The sequence below is a fragment of the Oratosquilla oratoria genome, chromosome 3 (genome assembly GCF_046742065.1).
Source record: "Oratosquilla oratoria isolate Oo_2021 chromosome 3, ASM4674206v1, whole genome shotgun sequence".
Classification (NCBI taxonomy): Eukaryota; Metazoa; Arthropoda; class Malacostraca; order Stomatopoda; family Squillidae; genus Oratosquilla; species Oratosquilla oratoria.
In genome coordinates, this window is record NC_134779.1 from 21583406 (window position 1) to 21602183 (window position 18778).

General features: G+C 39.5%; 1 protein-coding gene across 5 annotated transcripts in view; it reads right to left on the minus strand.

Moving 5' to 3' along the window:
- The window catches only part of mTerf5 (mitochondrial transcription termination factor 5), a 42420-nt gene extending 26461 nt beyond the window's left edge, over positions 1-15959 (minus strand). Inside the window, exons 1-2 of one of the 5 annotated variants that reach the window (XM_076177993.1) lie at positions 15826-15932; positions 5198-5351 (exon numbers count right to left, since the gene is read on the minus strand). The gene's annotated coding sequence lies outside the window, so the exon portion shown is untranslated. Of the gene's footprint in view, positions 1-3794; positions 3921-5197; positions 5352-14870; positions 14985-15825 lie in introns of those variants that run through there. The other 4 variants (XM_076177982.1, XM_076178020.1, XM_076178011.1 and 1 more) reach the window with 4 other exon arrangements.
- Positions 15960-18778: the final 2819 nt, after the last annotated feature.

Consider the following 18778-nt stretch of genomic DNA (forward strand, 5'->3'; position numbering starts at 1 on the left):
AGTGAAAATTTTGTCAGAAATTCCAAATCAACCCAAGATTCTTTCAGACTCTTACCTTTTTCAGTGCTACTTGTATCTCCTCTTTTGTTATAGCCTTACCATTTTCCTTTTCCATTACATTTTCCTACCATCTCCTGCCATCACAAATCCTCCCTATCCTCCTTCACATTCAACTCAACATACTTCCCTCTTCTTCTTACACCTTTTCTTCCATTAATAACTACCCATTTGCTTCCTTTACTTTCTACCCAACTCACTTCTTCAAACTGTTTTCACTTCCTTCCAAACCATCTTTCTTTTCAAAAATCCCAAACACCTACCCCACCACACAACTGTCCTTCTTTTGCACTTAAACACTTCCTTGAAACACATCCAATTACAGCAAAAAAAATCACAGTTGTAAAAGAATTATGAATTATATCTAGCACCTTGGTGTCATATACTGTATACTCGTAAAGTTACACAAATGTAATGGTCATACAACCCTATATATTTAACTATAAACTGTAAACATTACTTTGGACACCTTCGACATCAGCTGTCACTTTTCCCAGTATTCTGACCACCACTGGGCTATTGCATTAATCTCAGTGACATTCCTATGTAGTAATACTAAAATATAAAGGTGCACCATATTGGTGACAAGTTGGTTGTATCAAGTCAACTATAGCAGCTATGAATTCAGGAAAAGTACCATGTGAAGATGAAGTCTTTATTGGTACAAAGTTTTACTCATTCAAGCTTTATCAAGTACATTATGTATTTGATAAAGCTTAAACAAGTGAACTGTTAAACCATGAAATATTTTATCCTCACATGGTACTTTTTCTGATGTACTTGTCAATAGCTGCCTTTCTCTTTCAGTTATGAATTCATTGAATCTTCCTCTGATTAACTTCAGCAATCAGAGTGGATGGCCCTGGTGGTTGAATTAATTCAAGAACATGTTCATGGCTATAAACATAATAACCTTAACAGAGGAATGGTGATCCTGCTGCACTATCCTGGTATCTAAGTTCTCTCTCCACATACCATAGAGGATTCAACCAACACAATCACAAAATATGGAGAATATAACTTCAGTGTTGATGCATGTTCAACTCTAATTGCTCGGTTGAACAAATGCTTTGTTTTGAAATTAAATATTGAATACAAATATGATGTTAACATGCTGTTCAAGGATCTCATGAATCTGTAGACAGCTATGTTGCAAGACTAGGGAACTTTGAATTATATGCTGGAATAATCAGTGGTACCTAGAAATTTGCACCTAGTTCAGAGTTGTTTCAGGTGTGGACATAGTTACAAGCAGGAGGTCTGTCGATTCAAGTGTCAGACATGCTTTAGTTTAGTTGTGGTCACAAAGGACATATCAGGTCAATGTTGTATGAAGGCCATTCTACAAACATGCTGGGGAGAATCAGGATTGCAGAAGTCTGAGATTCACATCAACCACAACATGATGGTGGCAAATGAGGCAATAAACAGACTATGAAATCACAGCCATAAAGTAGGGGAACTATGCAAAAGATAAGTCATGTTTCTGAAGGCAGTGTAAGAGATTGTTCAACAATGTACATTGTTTCAAGTAGAAGCAGGGAGTCTAGTGTCAACACAGAATGTTGGGAACTAGCAGACAAGATTCAGTCTTATTATATGTTTGTTGAAAGAAGGCACTGCGCCACTTCATTGGACATGGGCAAATGTGGTACCAGTTCACAAAGGTGGAAGGAGATACCACTAAATTATAGGCCAGTATCACTGACCAGCACAACAGTGAAATTACGTGAAAGGATTCTGAAAGATCTATGGATCAAATACCTTGAGGAGATAAACATTCTGACTGACTTCAGATCTGGAAGGTCATACGTGTCAGACCTTTTCAACTTTTACTCGGGTGACTGATATACTGCAAGAGAGAGAGGGGTGGGTGGACTGTGTGTACCTCAACCAAGAGAAAGATTTTGATAAAGTACTTCACAGTCAACTTCTGTGGAAATTGGAGCATATTGAAGGAATGAGAGGCAAACTACTTGAATGAATAAAAGATTTTTTGAAGAGAAGAAACATGAAGACCTAATAAAGGATAAGGTGTCAAAATGGAGAGCAGTAACAGAGTTCAACAAGGTTCAGTTCTTACAACAATAATGTTTCTTGTCTATGTCAATGACATGAGTGAAGGTACAACAAGCTATGCCAACATGTTTGCAGATGATCCAAAAATCATGAGAAGAGAAAAAAACAAGGAGGATGGTAGACTATTGCAAAAAATCAAGACACTATTTATGCATGGAGCCAAGAATGGGAAATGAAATTTAATACCAAAAAAATGCAAAGTACTAGAAATTGGCAATAGCAGCAAAAGATTATTCTTAAAGTATTACTTGGGAAGAAAACCCATTACAAAAGCAAAAGAGTAAAAAGATTTCGGAGTGTCAATAAAAGACAACCTGTCACCTGACAGACATATCAGCAGGACTGTCAGAGAGATGTATAGACTGCTGCAGAAGATTAAAGTGACTTTTAAATATAAAGATAAAGAGATGATGAAAAAATTCATTGAAACCCTGATATGTTCAAGACTGAAATATGCATAAGTAATATGGTCCTCACACAGAGTGAAGGATATAAGCAAGATGGAGATAATACAAAGGGCAGCAACTAAACTGGTCCCCAGCATGAGAGATAAACTATACGAGGAAAGACTAAAAGCACTGGGTTTGCCAACTTTGAAAGACTGAAGAGAAAGAGGTGATATTATTACAGTATTCAGATCACTAAAAAGGACACATGGCACTGATAGAAGATATCCCTTGATTTAAGATGGGAGGGCTTTAACTGGTTATGGGAACAAATTAAGAAAGACCACGTATCTAAAGGATGGGAAGAAATATTTTTTATATAGATTCATAAATAATTGGAATAACTTAGATGATATAGCACAAGCTCAAGCAATACATGAATTAAAATTGAAATATAATTGGAAATCAAGGATATAAAGTTGGAACTGTACATGAATTTGAAGCTAAATAATATGAATTGAAGAGTAGGAGATGGGACCCAATATATATTGCTCCTTTTTTTGTATTAGGTTAATATAATTAGGTAAACACAGGCAAAACTATGATTCAGAAGCCAATCACCATAAAACATGTAGTCAGTGGTCAGCTTGTAGCCTATAGTCACCCCTTGTCTTTGACTATGTAATATGCCTTTCTTGCCCAGAGATTACACTATGTTCATCGGCAAGTCATCTCACCTATGTATAAACCTGTTGTATTTTTGTTTTAATAAATAAGGGAAATAACAAAGGAACAAGAGGTTTCTTTACCTCTTCTTACAGGTACTTGCTACTAGCAGGTGCTCAGTAGTACCAACAATGACACTCCAGAGCCAGCTACTACAAGCTAATAATGTTTGAGCTGGATACAGGTGTATCATTATACATCATGGGTGAAGGTCAGTTCTGAGTGCTGTGGCCAGAGGTACAATCAGAGAAGGCATCCAAATATCTGACATTTATGCAACAGACTATTCTGATAGGTGGTAAATGGATTGTGCATGCATCTCATAATCATCAAAACTATGAACTACCCTTGTTAATTGTGACAAGCACAAACTGACTTTGCTTGGAAGGAACTGGCTGATGCACCTAAAACTAAACTGGAATGCCATATTTTCCTGCAGGTCAGGTCAGCCATGCATGGCATCAGAATGGGCATAGCTGGAAATTTTGACTGGGCTTGTCTGAAGGTTTTGGCTGTGTGAGAGGAATAGCAAGCCTAAACACTGACCTTACAGTAATGCCCCAGTTTTACATGTATCAACAGGTACTGATGGCTCTGAAGTCACTGGTCAGCAAGAATCCTCAGGCCCATGAAGACATCACAGTGGGCCACACCATTGGTTACAATATGGAAGACAGGTAGAAAATCTGTTGGGTTGTGTAGAAGTTATGGTCTGGTAATTAACAAAGCCTTGAACCTCCATCAGTATCCCTTTCCCAAAGTGGAAAAATTATCATACATTGCTGTATTTCCATTGGTCAAACTTGTGTTTACATTCACTTTTGTAATTTCATTGCATTTCTTCTTCCATATTCCACTGATGAGTAGATTCATATATATATTTTTTATGCCCTTCAAACACCATGTCTTTTTCATTTTTTTTCCATACCATATGGCTTTTCTTCTATCACACACTAAGGAGTCTTCTTTGCTCACTTTTTCCACTTCTTTCAGATATGCAGTATATATTCCAAAGATCCAACCCCATACCCACTTAATACACATTAAAACTCAAAAACCCTTTTAACCCTCTTCCCAGTTCACTACTTTATGAATCAGTCAATCAATGCAGTGCTACAAGTCTCTCTTGTAGGGGCCACATTGCTCCCAGGTACAGCTATAGCCACCAGGTGGGCCCATAGCTCACTAAGGAAAGAAATATTGTGTTGTTGCCTATGGATTGTTAGCTGGAGCATTGCAGTAGATGTTCAGTGTATTCTATAATGGTGGTTGCATCTTGGGCAGTTTCTGTGGCCAGGCCTATTCTGTGTTGATACTGTTTTAATGTTGGATGGTGTTCTGAACACAAGCAAGTTAGTGAAGTCCTTACTTTTCTTGAGAGGGATTTTTCTGTGGAGTTGATGCCTGGGAGGTTTTAATGAAGTATTAAGTTTGGTGGTCTGTCCTGGAGATCTTGTGTAGTGATCTGAGTGTGAATGTGCTTTTATGTGGATGTATCATGTGGTGCTGATGGCAGGATATTGTCTAAGCTTGAGCAGCAAACTGCTGGGGTTTCTTTTTTTATGTTTAGCTGGTAATGCTTGTGTGATATAATGAGGTGGGTGAGTAGTGTTCAGGGTTCTCACATAGAGCTGTGCACCTATCATTTTCATGTTATTATATGGGGAGGATTTTAGTTTCTGTGTGCAGGTGTCCTATTAGGATGGTTTTGATGTATCCTGTTATTACTCTCAATGCTCTATTTTGTATTGATTGTAAAGTGTTTACTATGTTTTGCTAATCACTGGGAACCATGCTGTGGATGCACAGTCAAGGGTGGTCCTTATGAATTATTTAAAGACAGTAATTAGACTTTTTCTGTTAACTTGTGATGGATTTTAGTGACTGAAAAAGGAACATTAGGTGAAAACGAGTATGCCCGTTTCTGCCAGGGAAGAGGTTAATGTCACCTGGAGTTGGAGAATACCCAGCCCACAACGTGAAAGCCACAGTCTAACTGACAGTGACTGGACTGGACAGATGACAACATGGTGTCTGGACTATATCCTAGCAGCTTCGTTCGTTAGTAGATTTGGTAGTACCAAGGTTATTTGTTATCTATTTCTGCCAAGAAAATCTCATATTACGTTCATGGATTATAATTTACAAAATTATTATTCAATTTTCTACTGTCATATCACGTAGGTGTGCACAACTAAAATAATACCAAGACAGGTCACTATGAGCATAGCTCCCATTCCTGTGTAATACAACTAGGTAAATACAGGAGCAATTTGAAGATAGAGATAGGCAGTCCAAAGTGGTAGGATCCCCAAATTTTCTTAATTGAATTATATTAATCATTTCATTTATGCCTATTACAGGTTTGCCCAATATGATTCAAAGGTTCAAAATTATTGTAATGGGCTCTATCACATGGTATATTAAAAAATATACATATATACATACATATACCAAAGGCTTTTCCCCCTTACAAGAGAGATAGCCAAAAAAACAAAGTATAAAAACCACTCCCACCCATTCCATCCCTAACATATTCCACTCCCCTCCACCCCCTTATCTTGGCACCTGCTGGATGACAGGTCATCCCTGCATCTCACCCACTGCCCTGGGTCAGAAGCAGTGTTGCAAGACACAGCACATTCACAGCAAGGCCACTTCATTAAATCAGCAACCCTCCCTCTCTATCCCCTCATGCAGAAAAGAAGAAGACGGGGAGAAATCGCATCAGGCTGTGTCAATTTCTCACACATACTCCCTCACCCCCCATCCCACACCCACTCCCCCTCATGCATCACAATACCATCCATACACAACCATTCTCCATTCACTCATATCTTCTGTCCTCTCCTGTCCTTCCTCAACAGACATTCCCCTCTTTCTCAATGCCCCTTTTACCCCATCCATCCATCTCATCCTAGGTCAACCCCTCATGTTCACTCCTTCCACCTCTGTCTTCCACACCTCTTTTACTAGTCTTTCTTCACTCATTCTTTCCATGTGTCCAAACCATCCCAATACTCTTTCATTAACCCTATCTCTGAACTACCTTTTCACCCCATTCTCCTCCTCACCTCCTCATTTCTCACTCTATCCAGCCTAATAACCCCTATCATACTCCTCAGGCACATCTTAAACACATTCACAGTGAAGGGGGGGCAGGAACTCTGGGGTAATGTCCTTCTTGTCTTGACCATTGAGTACTCAATGACCCAGTGGATTAGAGAAAATACTAGATATAAAGGTAATGAAAAACCCTCAACATTGGACTTGATACTTACGACAGAGCCTGAGATTGTAGAAAAATTGATTACAAAACCCCTTTAGGAATAAGTGACCATGTACTATTAGAACTGGAATTGAAAGAACAAATGAATATAAGCAAAAACAATAACCATAGAATAGTAAGACTAATGTATAACAAAACAAACTTTGAGAAACTTAAAACATTCTTCTGCGATGCAAATTGGGATAAATTCCTAAACGAAGAAAAAGGGATAGAAGAAAAATGGAACATACTAATAGAAATTTATAATGAAGTAGTGAATAAATATGTACCACAACAAAAAATAGAAAGAACATACATAAAAAGCTGGTACAAAAAAAGTTGTAGTGAAGCTAAGGACAAAAGAGACAAAGCTTGGAAAAAATGGAAAAGAGACAAGAAACCAAGCAAATGGCAAACATACATCAAACTGAGAAATGAATGTGTAAAAGTACGCAGAGACAAAAAGAGAATCTATGAAAAAAGGATAATAGATAAATGCAAGGAAGAACCCAAACTATTTCACAAGTATGTTTGTGAGAAGAAAGATGGATGTGTTGGCTTTGAGTGAAACTCAGTTGAAAGGGAAGGGCGATTGTAAGTTTGGGAGTGTAAGTGGGAGGTTATCAGGAGTGAAGAGAGGGCGAGGGAGGGAAGGGGTGGCTATACTAGTAAGTGAAGAGATAGGTAAACGTGTAGTGGAGTGGAAGGAGGTTTCCTCAAGGATAATGTGGATGAAGGTGAAACTGGGAAAGGAGATGTGGGTTTTTGTAAGTGCATATGGGCCTGGCAGTGAGAAGAATGTAGAAGAAAGGGAGGCCTTTTGGATAGATTTAAATGAATGCATAGAGGGTTTAGGGAGAAGTGTAAATGTAATAGTACTGGGAGACCTTAATGCTAGGGTAGGAAAGGAGCCAATTGATGGAGTGGTTGGGAAATGTGGAGTTCCAGGAAAGAATCGTAGTGGAGAGTTGATGGTGGAAATGTGTCTAGAGAGTTGATGATAGCAAATACAGTGTTTCGGAAGAAAGTCAAGCATAAGTACACATGGGAGAGGGTGGTGGAGGGAAAGGTGGTAGATAGAGCTTTAATGGACTATGTAGTGGTAAATAGGATTATGATAGGAAGAGTTAAGGATGTACATGTGCTAAGGGGAGAGGGTGGGGGAATATCAGATCATTTTCTGGTGGAAGGTAAGTTGAGAGTGGAGGACAGATGGAGAAAGAGGAAAGGGACAAAAGGTAGGGAGGTGCTTAGAGTGAACTCTCTAAACAAAGAAGAAAAGGAGAAGGAGTACAAGAGGAAGCTGAAGGAGGAGTGGGAGGGAGTGAAGGATAGAGTGGAGGTAGGTGTGGAGGAGGAATGGGGATGGTTCAAGGAGGGAGTCATAAAGTGTGCAAGGATGGTGTGTGGAACAAGAAGGTCAGGAGGAAATAGAAGGAAGGGTAGTGAATGGTGGGATGAGGAAATGAAGAAGGTTGTAGAAGAGAAGAAGCGAGCTTTCACAGATTGGTTACAAAGTAGGACGAGGGAGTCATATGAGACGTACAGGGAAAAGAAAAGAGAAGTAAAGAAAAAGGTGAAGGAGGCAAAGAGGAGAGCAGATGTAAAATGGGGTAAGAGTATGACAGAAAATTTTGAAAGTAATAAAAAGATGTTTTGGAAAGAAATTAAGAGAGGAAGAGGAGGCGAATCAAGTAGAGAAGAAAAGGTAAAAGGTGCAGATGGAGAGATGATAATGGAGGAGAAGGCAGTAAGGGGAAGATGGGCAGAATATTTTAGGGAGTTGCTTAATGTGAAGGAGGATAGGGAGGGAAAGATAGCTGCAGTGGGAAATGATAAGAAAATGAGAGTGATGAGTGAGGAAAATGGAGGAGAAATAAGGAAGGATGAAGTGAAGGCAGCAGTTAAGATGATGAAAGCAGGTAAGGCACCTGGTCTGGATGGATGCCATGCAGAATGTCTTAAAAAAGGAGGTATAGTGATGGTGGACTGGTTGGTGAGGTTATTTAATGTTTGCTGGAGAGAAGGTAGAGTGCCAGAGGACTGGAGGAGTGCGTGTATAGTTCCACTTTACAAGGGAAAGGGGGACAAGTGTGAATGTAGTAGTTTCAGAGGGATTAGCTTAAGTGTAGTTGGGAAGGCTTATGGGAGGATCTTGATTGAGAGGATTAGGAGATGAACAGAGGGAGTAATTGGTGAGGAACAGTGTGGGTTTAGGACAGGTAGAGGTTGTGTAGATCAGATTTTTGTGGTAAGATAGATATGTGAGAAAGCTATAGGTAAGGGGAAGGATGTTTTCTGGGCCTTTATGGATCTGGAAAAGGCTTACGACAGGGTAGACAGAAAGGCACTGTGGGAGGTTATGCAGATATACGGGATAAGAGGAAAGCTTCTGGGAGCTGTCAAGAGTTTTTATGAGAGTAGTAGAGCTTGTGTCAGGATTAGAAATGGAGAGAGTGAGTGGTTTGAGGTAAAGGTGGGACTTCGTCAGGGATGCGTTATGTCACCCTGGCTGTTCAACTTGTACATGGATGGGGTGGTGCGAGAGGTGAATGCAAGGGTAGTGGGTCAGGGATTGGAGATGGTTAAGGAAAATGGAGAAAAGTGGGAGGTGAGCCAGCTGTTGTTTGCGGACGACACTGCGCTTGTGGCAGGATCGGAGGAGGGATTGAGGAAGCTGGTGACAGAGTTTGGGAGAGTGTGTGATAGAAGAAAGCTGAAGATAAATGTGGGTAAAAGTAAGGTGATGAGATGTACAAGGGGTGAAAGTGGCAGTAATCTGGAAGTGAGCATTAAGGGAGAGCGACTGGAGGAAGTGGATAGTTTTAGATACTTGGGTGCAAATGTGGCAGGAAAGGGTGGAGTGAAGGTGGAGGTAGAATGTAGATTGAGAGAAGCGAGTAAATGCCTTGGTGGTTTAAAAAGTGTAATGAGGAATAGGAATCTGGGAATGGATGCTAAGAGGAGACTGTATGAAGGAGTGATTGTGCCAACAGCACTGTATGGAGCAGAAACATGGAACATGAGAGAGGAAGAGAGAAGGAACTTGAATGTGTTTGAGATGAAGTGTCTGAGAAGTATGATGGGGGTTACTAGGCTAGATAGAGTGAGAAATGAGGAAGTGAGGAGGAGAACAGGGGTGGAAAGGGAGCTGGGAGATAGGGTGGATGAAAGAGTATTAGGATGGTTTGGACACATGGAAAGAATGAGTGAAGAAAGACTAGTAAAGGAGGTATGGAAGGCAGATGTGGAGGGAGTGAACATGAGGGGACGTCCTAGGATGAGATGGATGGATGGGGTGAAGGGGGCTTTGGGGAAGAGGGGAATGTCGGTTGAGGAAGGACGGGAGAGGACAGAAGACTGGGGTGAATGGAGAATGGTTGTATATGGAAAATGTTGTGATGCATGAGGTGGATTGGACGGGGGAATGGGGGTGAGGTAGTGTGTGTGAGCAAAAATTTTTGACGCAGCACAAAGGGATTTCTCCCCGTCCTCTCCTTTATATGGGGGGACGGAGAGGGTGGGTCGCCGATTTAATGAAGCGGCCTTGCTGTGGATGTGCTGTGTCCTGCGACACTGCTTCTGACCCAGGGCAGTGGACAGGGTGCAGGGATGACCCGTCATCTAGGAGGTGTTAAGATGGGAGGGAGGGTGGAGGGGTGTGGAGTGTTTTCGGGGATGAAATGGGTGGGAACGTTTTTGTGCCTTTTCCTTTTTGGCTACCCCCCTGGTAAGGAGGAAAAAAGCCTTGGTATATGTATGTATATGTATGTAAATGGAAAACTAAAAAATAAACAAGAAATAGAAAAACTGCGCCAGGGCAAAAATGAATATATAGAAGAACTAGAAATGGTAGAAATTATGAACAACCACTTCAAATCAGTGTTCACATTAGAAGGTTCACCTGACTGCGAAGAAATCGAGAAAGAAGTATCCCCTGCAATGAAAGAAATAATTGTAGCACAAAAGGAAATCAGCAACCAAATTAAAACCCTTGATGTTAGAAAATCACATGGCCCAGATGGAACTGCAAACTGGATACTGAAGGAATATATGGAAGAATTAACTGACAAAATATACAATATAATTAAAGTATCACTTGAAGAAGGAAAAGTGCCACTGGGCTGGAAGAAGGCAAACATTGTACCAATCTATAAGGGAGATGATAAAGAAGACCCATCTAACTACAGACCGGTATCACTGACAAGCACAATAGCAAAAATTTGTGAAAGAATTGTCAAAAATAGATGGGTAAAGCACCTGGAAGAAAAAACTATACTAAATCCAAATCAATTTGGATTCAGACAAGGGAGATCATGTACAACAAATCTAATCTGCATCTACTCAAGATTAATAGACATAATACAAGAAAGAGATGGGTGGGCAGACTGTGCCTTTCTCAACCTACAAAAGGCATTTGACAAGGTACCACATAGGAAACTTATAAAGAAGATAGAGTCAAAAGGTGGCATCAGAGGAAAATTATTGGAATGGATGAAAGACTTCCTGATTGGGAGGAAAATGAGAGTTGTAATTAGAGAAAAATTCTCAAACTGGGAAGAAGTGAAAAGCGGTGTCCCGCAGGGATCAGTACTGGCCCCGATCATGTTTGCCATATACATTAATGACATGGATGAAGGTGTAGTGTTAAATGAATTTCTTTGCAGATGATGCAAAGATACTAAAGAAGGTAAAAACGGAGGAAGACTGCAACTCATTGCAACAAGATTTGGACAAGATCTGGAATTGGACCCAAAAGTGGGAAGTAAAATTCAATATAAAGAAATGTAGTATAATGGAGTTTGGAAAGAGTAAAAACAGAATATCAAAAGATTACAAAATTGGTGAAGAAAAGATGAAAAAAGTAAACTCAAAGAAAGATCTTGGAATGATGATTGGCAAGGACATGACACCAGATAAGCATATTAACAAAATATTTGGAGAAACCTACAATTTACTGAGTTCAATCAAAGTGGCGTTTGCCTATTTGGACGAAGAAATGATAAAGAAAATCCTAACTACACTAATAAGACCAAAACTCGAGTACGCAGCAGCACTCTGGACACCCAGTACCAAAAAGAACATTAAAAAACTAGAAAGGTTACAAAGAGCAACAACCAAACTAGCACCAACTCTTTCCAGACTAACATATGAGCAAAGACTGTCCAAATTAGAACTACCAACTTTGGAACAGAGAAGAGAAAGAGGTGACCTGCTGACTATCTACAGAATAATGAAAGGAATGGAAGTTTTAGATAGGGATGACTTGTTAATATGGGACAATGGCAAAACAAGAGGACACAAAAAGAAACTAAAAAAGGATAGTTACAGAAGAAATTTAAAAAGGAACAGCTCCCCACACATGGAACAAATTAGACAATGAAAGAGTGTGTGCAAACACTATACAAGATTTTAAGAAAAAACTTTATGTGAGAGATACAAAGACGGGTCACCACAAGCATAGCTCCTTTCCCGTATGATACAACTAGGTAAATACATTCAAATTCCTCCTCTCTTACGTTCCATGTTTCTGGCCCATACAGTGCTGTTGGCATAATCACTACTTCATACAATCTCCTCTTAGCATCCATTCCCAAATGTCTATTTCTCATTGCACTTTTTAATACACCAAGGCATTTATTCGCTTCTCTCAATCTACATTCTACCTCCACCTTCACTCCTCATTTTCACCCTAGTATCTAAAACTATCCACTTCCTCCAGTCTCCCTTAATACTCACTTTCAGTCTGCTGCCACTCTCTCCCTTTGTACATCTCATCACCTTACTTTTACCCACATTTATCTTCAACTTCCTTCTTTCACACACCTTCCCAAACTCGGTCACTAACTTCCTCAATCCCTACTCTGATCATGCTACAAGCACAGTGTTGTCAGCAAACAACAGCTGGCTTATCTCCCACTTTTCTCCATTTTCTTTAACCATCTCCAATTCCTAACCCGCTACCCTTGCATTTACCTCTTGCACCACCCCATCCATGTATAAATTGAACAGCCGAAAATGTACCATCACATATTGTAGGTATGGACACAAAAATTAAAAAAAAAAAAATTTAACCCATAAATTCTTGTTGCATATGGAAGAACATTTCATTATAAACAAAACACTTTTTATTTTTTTAAGTAGCTTAAAAAATAAGGGAGATATAATTTTTTTCATTATTTTTTATCCCCGAATTTTTGGCTAAACTTTACCATATCAAAAGGTTAGAATTAAGGGTGGCAATTTGTAAAGATTTTGGTAAAGAAATACATAAACTCTAAACCACTGGTCCAATTTTATTAAAATTTGGAATACTTGGGCTTTATGGGTCAACAAATATGTCAAAAACAATGTGGAACATCTCCATCATACCAAATTTGCCTTTTCATGGCAACTATTAAGTTGTCAATTTAGAGATGATCATCAGTATAATCCAAACCCCTGGCCCAATTGACATACAACTTGGCATGTGAAGGTTTTATGGGTCAACAAATCATCTGAGAATGTCAAATCAATGCAGGACCTTCCTTTTATACTATTATTACTAACACCTATCATGTTGTCATGGCAACTATTGTCAATTTAGAGATAATCATTCATATAATCCATACCCCTGGCCCAACTGACATACAACTTGGCATGTGAAGGCTTTATGGGTCAACAATTAATCATCTGAGCATTTCAAAAACAATGCAGGACCTTCCTTTGATACTATTCTTACTAACAGCTATTATGTTGTCATGGCAACTATTGTCACTTTAGAGATAATCATTCATAAAATCCAAACCCCTGGCCCAATTGACATACAACTTGGCATGTGAGGGTTTTATGGGTCAACAAATCATCTGAGCATGTCAAAAACAATGTAGGACCTTCCTTTTGTACTATTCTTACTAACACCTATCATGTTGCCATGGCAACTATTGTCAATTTAGAGATAATCATCCATAAAATCCAAACCCCTGGTCCAATTGACATACAACTTGGCATGTGAAGGTTTTATGGGTCAACAAATCATCTGAGCATGTCAAAAACAATGCAGGACCTTCCTTTTGTACTATTCTTACTAACACCTACCATGTTGCCATGTCAACTATTGTCAATTTAGAGATAATCATCCATAAAATCCAAACACCTGCCCCAATTGACATGCAACTTGGCATGTGAAGATGTTATGGGTCAACAAATCATCTGAGCATGTCAAAAACAATGTAGGACCTTCCTTTTGTACTATTCTTACTAACACCTATCATGTTGCCATGGCAACTATTGTCAATTTAGAGATAATCATCCATAACATCCAAACCCCTGGCCCAATTGACATACAACTTAGCATGTCAACAAATGGGTCAACAAATCACCTAAGCATGTCAAAAACAATGTAGGACCTTCCTTTTATATTATTCATACTAACACCTATCATGTAACATGTTCCATCAATGTAATGTATGCGCAATGTAATGAATACGCAGCTAAAAGAACTCTACTATCACATTAAAAAGTGCATATATAAGTGCCTTAGCCCTTACAATTCGATTGCCTCTCAGTATACTAACCAGTCAGTACTGCAACTATCCTAAGACCTAACTTAAATTTATGTTGCAATCAGTGAATTATTTTTTACACCAATTTACTGAAATAGAAAAATTAATACAGTCTTTTTACTTTCAAAGGAGTTATTTCTTTTAATCATGTTATCTATAACCATGGCAATCTGAATAAACAGCCTTATTTCAACAGCTCATATCTGTTATCATCATGAAACCAAGAGGAAAATTTAAGTCTAGCCTCTAGACCTCTACTAGTCTTGAGACTTCTCATGGTCATGGACATGGTCCATGACATGGAATACTGACCATTTTATTAATACTTATTTCATGTACTTGCTATTATAGCCATAGCCAGCTATGTAATAGGTATAGCATAGCCTGTCCATCTTAAAATTCATACCATTACAATGTAAGTATTATTTGTGAACATCACCCTCTATGACTACTACATGTAGTATCCCCAATATGTCATGTGTTACCAAACACGACTAAATACCGGAGAACATGCCTACATATTGACAATTTAGGCAAAATTGTCTTATTAGCAACAATCTGAATTTTTTTTAGTTTTAGAGAGAAAATAGGCTAAGAAATATGAATATTACATTAAAATATTCATATATAAGTGCTTTATTTTTATATTTTACTCAAAAAACTAATTTGCAATGGCTAATAACCAATTTGCGTTTAAATCTTTTTTTCTTTTTTTCTTTTTGAGAAATGGGCATACATTTGCAGAACAGCAAGACAATTTGATAATTCTGCGTATGCGCTGAACGCTACAACCATTCAAATTGATCGTACCCATTCAAATGGGTCGCAAAAAGATGGCGGTGTAAACCTTACATCCGTGTGATGGCGACTATCATGGATTTGCTCGTACATTCCTACATGTCTCACAAGGAGGCTCAGTTGTGCAAAGTTCCTACAATCTTAAATTGTTCATTTCCAGGAGAGAAAAAGACTAGAAAACATGAATATGACATTAAAATATTTTTATATAGATGCCTTACCTTTATATATTTACTCTGAAAACTAATTTGCCAAGGATAATAACCAAATTTGCATTTAAGTCTGTGAGAAAAAAATTTTTTTTTGAAGAATTGGGCATACACTTGCACAACAACAAGATAATATTAATACCTTGCACATGCACTGAATGCTCCAGGCTAAGGTAAACAAAATCCAACGGGCCGCAAAAGATGGCGACGTAAACAGTACATGCGCGATAGTGGCGCTGCATGTGGTTTTGCGTGTACCTACATGATATTCTCTATCCTTGGACTAGGCAGAAATATGACTGTAAATGATAGGACTATGTCACTATTGGGCTGCTAAGCTACCTTTACCTTATTCAACAAAACAGAGTATTCTCATTTGGTCGGGACACTAATTAGACGATTGAGGCTCTGATGAGCAGTCCAGTATCTGAGTATGAAAAAGGCACGCCAACTAGGTGTATAAAATTGTGGCAGACTGTCACTTGATAAGGTCTGCGATCTGACTGGTTTTTGTGCCAAACGTGAAGTTGATCATACACTTAAGCTTTTTAGGACTCAATAAAAATGTGCCCCATGATGGAATTGAGTCAATATTCAAATTGCTGCAGTGAAGGCGCTCTGACACCAACAGTTGTCAGGATGTTCTAAGTAGCTATGATTCTACAGGCAGGAGTAAGAAGTCAAACAGCCTTCACTTAATCACTAATATACCACTAACATACATACTTCACACCTGACACGTACAAAAACTTCCTTACCTCTGCTTTTACGGTATAGATTTCATCTAAATAAATTCCTGTTATTTTATAATATATAAAACATACACCTGTTTACAAACTCTTGTTCTCCATCACCCATCCAGTCTTGGGCTGCCAGCCAAAATTGTTTGTTTTGAAAGACACGGGTAAATAGCAAAATACAAAGAGATACGATATAATTAAAATAAATATTATCATGCTGAAAGGTTTTACCACAAGCATTTAAGTAATAAAGGTTTATTATAAGCATTGCCATTTCCATTGTTGCCATTATTAATATCATTATTATCATTGTTATTCTTATTATCATTATTACACAAGACAACAACAACAAAATTTGACTAGTCCCTGAAATGTTTCAACTAATTCTTGCGTAATTTTGCCTGCTAATTTCGAAAACAACTTCAGTTTTCTGCCTGGTCTAAAAATATTTCTAACAGTGTATATTAGACAAATTAATGTTTTTTTTTAGGTGAATCAAACAAGACTTTATCTAACAAAGTATTTTATTTATACTAGAGGTAAATTGTATGAAGCAATAAAGAGAGCACAACACATAAACAAAACATAAATAAAAAATAAAAACTGAAAATGCACGTTCGCTAAGATTTTGCCCGAAAATTTATGGAATAACTTTACGTTTCTTTGCACACCGTGAATGTTGAGCGACAGGAGTATCTCATTTTAAAGGGTAACTTCCATGTCCAGGTACAACTTTGCATTTTTTCTTTCGTCATGTTATCTGTTTTCACGAGAACCATGTTTCAAACAAATATCATAATTCAAAAGTAGTTATTGAGGGACTTTTTGTCGAAAATATTTGTCGTCTGCTCTGCATTTGCAAACACGACACAGCGCCATATTTTGCTGATGACATCACAAATTGATCAACACAGCCATGTCAACAAAAAGAAATGTCAAATAGCAAGTTAGAGAGCAGCGATAAAAGGATTATATCGTCTCTTGAGAGCAGTCTCGACTCCCTAAACATATAGGACAGCAACAAAGAACAGGGCATAGTCATGTACTATCAATTTAAACCTGAAGAAGAAAATCTGTCTCCAGATTTCGATTAAACCACAAATGACTGGTTGGAACAACGATTGGATAACATAGATTTCTTTTTGTCAATCTATTAATTAGATGGAATGTTGTAGATAAGTACGACTATGAAAACATCACACTTTTCCGCCGGCTCGGATTAAATTGGCAGAAAAGCAATTACGCAATCAATGCCTATTCATGTGGTGACGTCTCAACCGCCAACGCCAGCCACACCGGAGATGTCTGCTTCCCTCGTCGGTCCAACTCAGACAGATGACGTCACCAACGCGAGTGGAGGCGTATCCACTCGCCAAGCCTCACAGCTTGTTCACGCAGACCACAGCCAAAGAGAATGCGGCCAATCAGAAGGTTAGACGTTCCAATGGGACCTGTCCGTGATCCCGCCACAGGGTTTATAAGGACGATCTTTTGCCACTCTGTACTCCCCGCAACTATTCAAGACCTCCCACACCATCCTCATTTAAACCCCAGAAACCCGCCTCCGCCCCCCTTTCATACCGGCCGATCTCCCTTCTGGAGTACTTTGGTAAGGTGTTTGAGCACGCCCTCTGCCGCCGCCCGACCGTGTACATAGAGACGGAGAATGTGCTGAGGGATTGCCAATTTGGCTTTCGGCCGGGGCGCGTTGCAGACGACGTCATTTCCATGATCATTCAATGGGTTCAAAGACCGCCAGCCGGTTGGCCTGGTAAGGCCATTTTGGTTTGTAAGGATGTGGAGAAGGCATTCGATACTGTCTGGCATGAAGGCCTTAAGTACAAATTGTACAACAATTTCGACTGCCCTGCCGTTCACAAGGTTGCTCTGTAACTACCTGGACGACAGGACAATAAGAATAAAGTGGCGGGGCTGTCTCTCCCAACCTTTTGTGCCGAAAGCTGGAGTACCGCAAGGGTCAGTCCTTGCCCCCACTCTGTACAATCTATATACGAATGACCTGCCAGAGCCAGCTTATCCACGCAACCGAGCTCTAACTCTTTCGTATGCGGACGACACTAACCACATTAGCAGACACAAAACGCTGCAGGGAGCGATACACGTAATGCAAAACATCCTAGACGGGGCACACGCGTGGGAGCAACAGTGGCGCATTAAGACCAACGCGTCGAAATGCAATGCTGTATACTTCTCCTGCAAGCAAACCAACAGAACAATCACGAACACTCCTCTTAAAATAAACAACACAAACGTCCCAGTGAAAGACCATACCTGTGTGCTGGGTACCACACTTGATAGTGGCCTTACCTGGACCCCACACTTCCGCAAACAGGGAGCGAAGGCTAGGGCTGTGCTGGGAAGGCTAAGACTCTTCAAAACTGCAACACTGACCACCAAACGTCGATTGTACCTAGCCCTCGTCAGACCGATTCTGTGCCAATCCCCGAGACTAAGCCAGCTGACATGTCCCACTAATAACTACGACCATCAGAGGGTTCAGAATGCCGCTGTCAAGTTCATCACGGGTTCGCGATGGAGCGACTTCAGAACTGCTGACTCTCTACACCGAATTTCCAACATCCGTCCACTCAACCAACACAAACACAAACTTCACAGACACCTAGAAAAACTGCACGACAGACACAAACGCCTGATACAACACATTACACCTAGACCATACCGAACAGACTATCTGTCAGCTGCGCCCGTCCCACGTGCGGTGTACACGATAAGACGTGTATAACCGTACTTATCAATAATGCACCCCTTCACCAGCTCCGACTGGTGATAGCAATAATAATAATGATGATAATAATAACAGTAATAATAATATTGCATGTAGCCCATTAATTGACAGGCTATAAGCATACACGTTGGAAGCATCAACCCTCTATGTGTAGAATACACACAAATCCATACCGCAAACAAAACTAACACAACTACATGCACA